The sequence below is a fragment of the Uloborus diversus genome, chromosome 9 (genome assembly GCF_026930045.1).
Source record: "Uloborus diversus isolate 005 chromosome 9, Udiv.v.3.1, whole genome shotgun sequence".
Classification (NCBI taxonomy): domain Eukaryota; kingdom Metazoa; phylum Arthropoda; class Arachnida; order Araneae; family Uloboridae; genus Uloborus; species Uloborus diversus.
Window position 1 is genome coordinate 5,730,708 of NC_072739.1, and position 11,227 is coordinate 5,741,934.

Here is an 11,227-nt window from a genome sequence, read left to right on the forward strand (position 1 = left end):
GTCTTTAACTATTTTCTTAACTTTTTAGTCTTTAACTAATTTCAAGCATTTCAGACTTAGATTATTTTTTCGTGATTTCGATTTTTTTTAGTATATTTTAGAGTTTGATCATTTTCTCGCTTGTTTTTACTTTATCGTTTTTTTTTTCCGATATTTTTAAACTTAGAAATTTTTCACAAGTAGTGACAGGAATCGAACCTTCAAATTTTTCAAAACGTTATCATGTCTTCAATTTTTGCAATCATGTCAAACTTGCAATCAATTTACTCTTAGTAGTAATTAACACTTATCATTAACAAATTTTTACGGATTTTAAAAAATCAACTTAATTAATTTTTTCCAGTAAGCAAATTTCGCACTCAAGTTACATTTCATCACTGCATATACGTTTCAAGAGTTTCATTGAATTTATCACATTCCATTTAATTAACTCTAATAATTACTTTTTCATTAATACTTAACTTAATCATTTTATCATACATTTATTCCAGTTACAAAATTATGCTTAAAAGTTATTTATTTTTCTTAGCACAAGAGATTTTAACATGTTCCTACTAAAATGCTTTTCACTCTAGTTTGAGTTTACTAAAATAGCAACTCATTTACGATTTAGATTCATTTAATCGTCTTTGATTCTTTTTTCATTGTTAATATTTTAAATTATCACATACGTTATTATTTTTATACATTTATCCATTTAATTTTCGAAAATCTACAATCAATTTACTTTTCGTATTAATTAACACTTATCACTATCAAATATTTTCATGAATTTTAAAAAATTATCTTCTTAAATAATTTTTTACTGTAACCAAATTTCCCACTCAAGTTATATTTTATCACTACATATGCTTTTCATGAGTTTCACTTAATTTATCGCATTTCATTTAATTAACTCTAATAATTATTTTTTATCATCGATATTTAAGTTAATCATATTTTCCTTTCTTTATTTTTTTTTTTTTTCATGCAAACACTCTTGATGGAATAAAACAAAATTTTCAACTTTCATGAATTAAATCCCCTCTGAATATTTTATTTTTACTTTACCATACTTTACTATTTTACTTACTGCGTTTTACTATTTATCATTCATTACAGCTTTTCCAAAATATTACTTTACAACCAACCAATTTCATTAACAGAATTTTCATTACAATTTATAAATTTCACTTTTATTTAATTATTTTTACCTACGGTAAAATAAAACACATAACACAAAAATGTTAAACATCAATGAAGTACCCAAGAAATGTTAAAATTATAAGTCGAGTATCAAAACTTCATGTCAGCAAATTTTAAAAATAGACTTACCGAAAAATAACTTTTACTGAAATTCATTTCAAAACTTGGAATCAATTTACTCTTAGCATTAATAAACACTTATCATTAAGAAATTTTCATGGATTTTAAAAATCAACTTATTTAATTTTTTTCCAGTAAGCAAATTTCGCACTCAAGTTACATTTCATCACTTTATATGCTTTTCAAGAGTTTCATTTAATTTATCATTTTATTTAATCAACTCTATTAATTATTTTTTTTGATTAGTATTTAACTTAGTCATTTTATCGCATAGTGTTTTACTTTATTATTTTTTTTTTCATACAAGCACTCTTGTTAGAATAAAACAAAATTTTCAACCTTCATGAATTAGAATCACTTTGGCTATTTCATTTTCCCAATAATATTTTACTTTAACAACTAATTTCTTTAACAAAATCGATATCATTTATTTTAGTCTTTATCCTTTTCGAACGATACATTCAAATGGACAGCTATACGTTAAATTAAGAAACTTAATCTAAATTTTGACAAATTAAGTTATAGCTAAATACTGACTAAAATTAAGTACAAAAGACTAACCTTTTTGGGGTGAAATCCCTCAAGTACCAGCTATCGCGAAGTTATTTAAAAACAGTGAATGAAATTGTAATAAGTGGATTGTTAATTATAACTCAATCTCACAAAATTACAATTACACGCATGTTTTATTTGAAATCGCTGCATACGGCTGGCTGCCCATCGTCGATTTGCAGTATGCATGCCGTGATATCGCAAATCAACTCGGCTGTTGAAAAAAACTACCGTATTCCCACAGCACTTCGGATCGTCCACACACACACATCGAGGCGATTTGAGAAAATGACTTTATCAATATTGCTATCTACCCCTTTACCGATAACAGATAGCAAACCCCACGTGCTAGTATTATTCACCACCTGGCCTACGTCTTTCAAGTGATGTCACTGTTTCTGACCAATAATATTTTTCTACTTAGAAAATGAAATCAAAAATTTTTGTTTTCTTTAATCATATAAAATGTTTTTAAGAAATAATTTCTCAAACTTGTAATATTTTTCCACTAATTAAAAAAAATCAATTTTTTTTTTTTCAATCATATAAAAATAAATTTTTAATCTTACAACAGTAAATTTTTCCGCAAAAATATTTTTTTCAAATCAAAATAATAATAATATTTTTGTAACATATTGTTTTTTTTTTTCCTTTCAATCTTTTTTTTTTCAAAAATTTTCAAACTTACAAAATAAAATTTTTTCAACTGAATCTTCAAACGAAATGCTTTAATTAAATTTAAAACTCAATATCACTTTACTCTTAGTATTAATAACCAATAGCACTTAACCATTTACTCTTTGCACTCTAAGTATTAATTAACACACACGCATTAGAAATAATAATAATAATGTTTAAGATACTTACAAATCATCCACTCAAGCTTTCAAATATCCATCTAGCATGTTATTGTTCATTCGTGTGAGGGAACTTGTAATAAAACTTTACTTATCAACCGAAATTATAAGCGAAAATATCGCATTTTTTAGCACTTAATATAATCCTACAATTAACAAATTGGTTTTAACTTTGAATTTAAGAAAAATAAAAACTATTACACACTTAGTAACATATCTATCGATGTATATTATTTCATGACAAATCACAAATAGGTGAGGATCTTTTATCGATCATGTGACCAACTAAGTTAAGAAAGAGCGTTCTTATCTCATATGAGAATTTATAAGTCTTTAATATTTCTCTTTAATGTAAGTGTATTGATACGTACGAGTTTGTGTATGTGAATATAACTGTGTATTGTTTTCAAACCATTGTCATGTTTAAGCTTTACGGTTCTAATTTTGACTTTCCACTTAGCATTATTTGAAGTCCTTCGCATGCATTAAACTATAGAAATATTACAAAAATTATATTTTCATTCAGTCTTAATTACAAAACCATACAATAAGATGAAGACAACACCGATAGTATAAAGATTACTTACAATAAAGTGCATATAAAAAATATATGTAAGAGTGATTTCAAAGTATAATCCATCAACCATATTCAACAACTCAATCAAAACACAAGTCTCTTTTAAAATGATAAACACAATTTATTCACACACACAGTAAAAGACAATTAAAAAAACTTTCATCTTTAAGTAAAACTCTTCAAAACTTTCAAGCGTATTTTTAACATCGATTGCATCAAATAAATCAGACACATGACATTTTAAACATGGACTATCAACATTCAAAGTAACGAAGTCACGAGTCAAGTTTTCCCAATTAACATTAAAAAGAGCCCGTTCGAAAAAAGTGTCGAACTTTCGACCCCTTGTTAATGATTCACATTCATGCACTCTCATGTAAAAAATGAATCCATTTTTACAATCCACACATTCTTTTTTAGAAAGGTAGTTTATGTTGCATATGAGCTCATCAAATAGTCACTTACGTAGAGAATCAGCCAGTTTACGAACTTCTTGTGATGTATATGTGCTGATTTTATCACATCGACAATCACAGGGATATTTTTTCTCAATTTCCGAAAGGATGTACTCTTTTAGAGTATAAGTCATAAGTTTGTCTTTGACACTACGTGAGATACAAGGGGACGCGTAGCACAATTTGTCAATCTGGCTTTCCAAAAGTAGAACTCTATCAGGCATCAACTGGAACACTTCTCGTTTCAGTTTGAACAATCTTTGCACACTAACACAGATGTTACCATTCGCACTCGACTCTCCTTTTTTATAACAAAAGCGAAATCACGGTCTTCGATTAATTTTTGATTTATATTTTTACGTAGGCTTGAAATAAGTGATCTCCACACATCTGGTTCTAAGGAAATACCATCCATAGTTGGTCGAAAAATACCATCTTTCCCACACGTATATCTTCTAATATGCACGCGTGTACGTTTCCGAAAAGCATTCACATAAAGTGAAAATACAATCACCCAAGTGTATCATATCATCAGGCTGTGGAGAAGCCTCAATGTTCATTTTCATGTTCGTTGCATCCCATCTGTTCATCTTCAGGCTTCAAAGTTTCAGAATGATTTTCACCAGCGTTAGTCATTCTTAACTCTCATAGGATTAGGAGTCACAATACTAAAACAACTTCCTGTGAACTTAAAAAATAAATCAAACTAGGTTTTAACACTAGCTGGTGAAGAAAAATCCTAAGTACATAGAATAAAATTTCACGATCTCTTTCAAAGCTCAGAATCACCCTGAAAATGATTCTCCAAACATCCACTATAAACCAATGAATATTCACTTTAACCAATGAGAAGTGTACATAAATCTCTTGCTACTGACGTCATAGAATATCACATGAACTTTTGAGCAGAATTGTGTTGTTTTACACAGTATTCAGATTTTTAGAAAATGTCAACACTTTGACTTCCAAATTCATCCTGACCTACTACGAGTAATTTTAAGATGGTAGCAGGTTTTCACATCACACCGAATGTCGATGACGGTTTCGCATCTCATGCAAATTGACATGATCAATTACACGTGATTGATCATGTCATGCGTGAGATGCGAAACCGTCATCGGCATTCGATGTGATTTGAAAACCTGCTACCATCTTAAAATTACTCGTAGTAGGTCAGGATGAATTTGGAAGTCAAAGTGTTGACATTTTCTAAAAATCTGAATACTGTGTAAAACAACACAATTCTGCTCAAAAGTTCATGTGATATTCTATGACGTCAGTAGCAAGAGATTTATGTACACTTCTCATTGGTTAAAGTGAATATTCATTGGTTTATAGTGGATGTTTGGAGAATCATTTTCAGGGTGATTCTGAGCTTTGAAAGAGATCGTGAAATTTTATTCTATGTACTTAGGATTTTTCTTCACCAGCTAGTGTTAAAACCTAGTTTGATTTATTTTTTAAGTTCACAGGAAGTTGTTTTAGTATTGTGACTCCTAATCCTATGAGAGTTAAGAATGACTAACGCTGGTGAAAATCATTCTGAAACTTTGAAGCCTGAAGATGAACAGATGGGATGCAACGAACATGAAAATGAACATTGAGGCTTCTCCACAGCCTGATGATATGATACACTTGGGTGATTGTATTTTCACTTTATGTGAATGCTTTTCGGAAACGTACACGCGTGCATATTAGAAGATATACGTGTGGGAAAGATGGTATTTTTCGACCAACTATGGATGGTATTTCCTTAGAACCAGATGTGTGGAGATCACTTATTTCAAGCCTACGTAAAAATATAAATCAAAAATTAATCGAAGACCGTGATTTCGCTTTTGTTATAAAAAAGGAGAGTCGAGTGCGAATGGTAACATCTGTGTTAGTGTGCAAAGATTGTTCAAACTGAAACGAGAAGTGTTCCAGTTGATGCCTGATAGAGTTCTACTTTTGGAAAGCCAGATTGACAAATTGTGCTACGCGTCCCCTTGTATCTCACGTAGTGTCAAAGACAAACTTATGACTTATACTCTAAAAGAGTACATCCTTTCGGAAATTGAGAAAAAATATCCCTGTGATTGTCGATGTGATAAAATCAGCACATATACATCACAAGAAGTTCGTAAACTGGCTGATTCTCTACGTAAGTGACTATTTGATGAGCTCATATGCAACATAAACTACCTTTCTAAAAAAGAATGTGTGGATTGTAAAAATGGATTCATTTTTTACATGAGAGTGCATGAATGTGAATCATTAACAAGGGGTCGAAAGTTCGACACTTTTTTCGAACGGGCTCTTTTTAATGTTAATTGGGAAAACTTGACTCGTGACTTCGTTACTTTGAATGTTGATAGTCCATGTTTAAAATGTCATGTGTCTGATTTATTTGATGCAATCGATGTTAAAAATACGCTTGAAAGTTTTGAAGAGTTTTACTTAAAGATGAAAGTTTTTTTAATTGTCTTTTACTGTGTGTGTGAATAAATTGTGTTTATCATTTTAAAAGAGACTTGTGTTTTGATTGAGTTGTTGAATATGGTTGATGGATTATACTTTGAAATCACTCTTACATATATTTTTTATATGCACTTTATTGTAAGTAATCTTTATACTATCGGTGTTGTCTTCATCTTATTGTATGGTTTTGTAATTAAGACTGAATGAAAATATAATTTTTGTAATATTTCTATAGTTTAATGCATGCGAAGGACTTCAAATAATGCTAAGTGGAAAGTCAAAATTAGAACCGTAAAGCTTAAACATGACAATGGTTTGAAAACAATACACAGTTATATTCACATACACAAACTCGTACGTATCAATACACTTACATTAAAGAGAAATATTAAAGACTTATAAATTCTCATATGAGATAAGAACGCTCTTTCTTAACTTAGTTGGTCACATGATCGATAAAAGATCCTCACCTATTTGTGATTTGTCATGAAATAATATACATCGATAGATATGTTACTAAGTGTGTAATAGTTTTTATTTTTCTTAAATTCAAAGTTAAAACCAATTTGTTAATTGTAGGATTATATTAAGTGCTAAAAAATGCGATATTTTCGCTTATAATTTCGGTTGATAAGTAAAGTTTTATTACAAGTTCCCTCACACGAATGAACAATAACATGCTAGATGGATATTTGAAAGCTTGAGTGGATGATTTGTAAGTATCTTAAACATTATTATTATTATTTCTAATGCGTGTGTGTTAATTAATACTTAGAGTGCAAAGAGTAAATGGTTAAGTGCTATTGGTTATTAATACTAAGAGTAAAGTGATATTGAGTTTTAAATTTAATTAAAGCATTTCGTTTGAAGATTCAGTTGAAAAAATTTTATTTTGTAAGTTTGAAAATTTTTGAAAAAAAAAAGATTGAAAGGAAAAAAAAAAACAATATGTTACAAAAATATTATTATTATTTTGATTTGAAAAAAATATTTTTGCGGAAAAATTTACTGTTGTAAGATTAAAAATTTATTTTTATATGATTGAAAAAAAAAAAATTGATTTTTTTTAATTAGTGGAAAAATATTACAAGTTTGAGAAATTATTTCTTAAAAACATTTTATATGATTAAAGAAAACAAAAATTTTTGATTTCATTTTCTAAGTAGAAAAATATTATTGGTCAGAAACAGTGACATCACTTGAAAGACGTAGGCCAGGTGGTGAATAATACTAGCACGTGGGGTTTGCTATCTGTTATCGGTAAAGGGGTAGATAGCAATATTGATAAAGTTATTTTCTCAAATCGCCTCGATGTGTGTGTGTGGACGATCCGAAGTGCTGTGGGAATACGGTAGTTTTTTTCAACAGCCGAGTTGATTTGCGATATCACGGCATGCATACTGCAAATCGACGATGGGCAGCCAGCCGTATGCAGCGATTTCAAATAAAACATGCGTGTAATTGTAATTTTGTGAGATTGAGTTATAATTAACAATCCACTTATTACAATTTCATTCACTGTTTTTAAATAACTTCGCGATAGCTGGTACTTGAGGGATTTCACCCCAAAAAGGTTAGTCTTTTGTACTTAATTTTAGTCAGTATTTAGCTATAACTTAATTTGTCAAAATTTAGATTAAGTTTCTTAATTTAACGTATAGCTGTCCATTTGAATGTATCGTTCGAAAAGGATAAAGACTAAAATAAATGATATCGATTTTGTTAAAGAAATTAGTTGTTAAAGTAAAATATTATTGGGAAAATGAAATAGCCAAAGTGATTCTAATTCATGAAGGTTGAAAATTTTGTTTTATTCTAACAAGAGTGCTTGTATGAAAAAAAAAATAATAAAGTAAAACACTATGCGATAAAATGACTAAGTTAAATACTAATCAAAAAAAATAATTAATAGAGTTGATTAAATAAAATGATAAATTAAATGAAACTCTTGAAAAGCATATAAAGTGATGAAATGTAACTTGAGTGCGAAATTTGCTTACTGGAAAAAAATTAAATAAGTTGATTTTTAAAATCCATGAAAATTTCTTAATGATAAGTGTTTATTAATGCTAAGAGTAAATTGATTCCAAGTTTTGAAATGAATTTCAGTAAAAGTTATTTTTCGGTAAGTCTATTTTTAAAATTTGCTGACATGAAGTTTTGATACTCGACTTATAATTTTAACATTTCTTGGGTACTTCATTGATGTTTAACATTTTTGTGTTATGTGTTTTATTTTACCGTAGGTAAAAATAATTAAATAAAAGTGAAATTTATAAATTGTAATGAAAATTCTGTTAATGAAATTGGTTGGTTGTAAAGTAATATTTTGGAAAAGCTGTAATGAATGATAAATAGTAAAACGCAGTAAGTAAAATAGTAAAGTATGGTAAAGTAAAAATAAAATATTCAGAGGGGATTTAATTCATGAAAGTTGAAAATTTTGTTTTATTCCATCAAGAGTGTTTGCATGAAAAAAAAAAAAAAAATAAAGAAAGGAAAATATGATTAACTTAAATATCGATGATAAAAAATAATTATTAGAGTTAATTAAATGAAATGCGATAAATTAAGTGAAACTCATGAAAAGCATATGTAGTGATAAAATATAACTTGAGTGGGAAATTTGGTTACAGTAAAAAATTATTTAAGAAGATAATTTTTTAAAATTCATGAAAATATTTGATAGTGATAAGTGTTAATTAATACGAAAAGTAAATTGATTGTAGATTTTCGAAAATTAAATGGATAAATGTATAAAAATAATAACGTATGTGATAATTTAAAATATTAACAATGAAAAAAGAATCAAAGACGATTAAATGAATCTAAATCGTAAATGAGTTGCTATTTTAGTAAACTCAAACTAGAGTGAAAAGCATTTTAGTAGGAACATGTTAAAATCTCTTGTGCTAAGAAAAATAAATAACTTTTAAGCATAATTTTGTAACTGGAATAAATGTATGATAAAATGATTAAGTTAAGTATTAATGAAAAAGTAATTATTAGAGTTAATTAAATGGAATGTGATAAATTCAATGAAACTCTTGAAACGTATATGCAGTGATGAAATGTAACTTGAGTGCGAAATTTGCTTACTGGAAAAAATTAATTAAGTTGATTTTTTAAAATCCGTAAAAATTTGTTAATGATAAGTGTTAATTACTACTAAGAGTAAATTGATTGCAAGTTTGACATGATTGCAAAAATTGAAGACATGATAACGTTTTGAAAAATTTGAAGGTTCGATTCCTGTCACTACTTGTGAAAAATTTCTAAGTTTAAAAATATCGGAAAAAAAAAAACGATAAAGTAAAAACAAGCGAGAAAATGATCAAACTCTAAAATATACTAAAAAAAATCGAAATCACGAAAAAATAATCTAAGTCTGAAATGCTTGAAATTAGTTAAAGACTAAAAAGTTAAGAAAATAGTTAAAGACTGAAAATAATTGAAAAACGCTAAAATAGTGAAAAAAAAAAAAAAAAAATCAAAGTGCTAAATGACAGGAAAAAACGTTAAAGTTCAAAATGTGTGAAAGAATATTTAAGTTAATTATTTCTTTGAAAATTTAACAAGTAAGAAAAAATATTTTGTTGTATGAAAGTCAAAAAAAAATTAGTTAAGAAAATTATTTCTTCGAAATTTTTACAAGTTAGAAAAAATATTTGTAAATTTGACAAAGAAAAATGAAATTAGTTAAGAAAATTTAACAAGTTAGAAAAAAATAAAAATGATAAAGTTTGAAATGCATGAAAAAGAAAATCAAAGTTTAAAATATATTTCAAGTCCACAAAGCATTGAACCAAATCTAAAATCTCGAATGGGTTGTATTTAAATAAATCTTTACTTAAGTGAAAACTTTGTTATTATGAAAAATAATAATAATGATGATAGTTTCAATTATGAGCTGAAATACAGTTAATGATATGCCATGATTAGTACTAAAGAGTAAATTAACTGATGGTTTTAAAATTAATTTAATTGTAATATTCGTTGTCATGGTACAGATTCACATTAAGACTGAAAGAGTAATGAAAAATATAGCATAGTGGTTAGCATACGTTTTTGCTAACTCAAAGTTTGGGTGTTCGATTCCCAACTTCAACACTCTGTAAAAATAAAAATAATTAAATTCGCGAAACTTTGGTTGTCTTGACAACCATTCGTCGAAATTATTCAAAGTTCGGAAATAAAAAATCAACCTCTCAATAGATGGCGCCAGGAGCATTGCAAAAATAAAATCTTCAAAGTTCGCGTAAAAATATTCACATCCGAAACGTTGAGTGTTGCCATCCCAAAACTCGTAAAAGGTTACGAAAAACAAGTGTTGCCATCCGAAAAGTTCTACGAAGTGTTGCCATCCCAAAACTCTGGTTGTCATGACAACCAGAAACCTCGTAATCTTTCACGGACAACTCAACTCACGCGGCGAGGGAGGGAACGGCTGGGGGAGGGAAGGAGGTCAGTTGGGAGGCGGTGGAGGCGGCATCAGGGAGGCGGAGGGATTGGGAGGCGGCTCATAGCCGCAGAGCCGCCTCTTGGGGCAGAACTCTCCTTTCTACCCTACTTTCTGTAAGGATACTACTACTCCCTTTCCCAGCCAGGGCTTGACTAACTAAAAGTGAGGCCCGAGGCCCACAATAATTTGGAGGCCCCCTGAAGACTCTATAGCGGGTTACGGTGGTTACAGGTTTGGTCCCCGTCGGAATTCATTTTTGGGGCCTCTTTGCCCATCCCAGAATTACGTAAATCATTAACTATGTGCATTTATGAATCCCTTCAGGACCCCTCATAGTTGTGACATGGTAAATTCGCTAATAGCAGAATGAATAAAAATTCTCCTTTAAGGAAGTTTTTTGCGATTAATAAGTTTATTATTATTTTAAATTATTATGCATAATTCTTTAGAAAATTTGTGGCCCCTTAGGAAGATGGGGCCACAGACCGAGGCCTAGTTGGCCTGTGCTATAATCAGGGCCCCACCACATTATAACCACAAGCTGCAGCCGCTTAAAAAG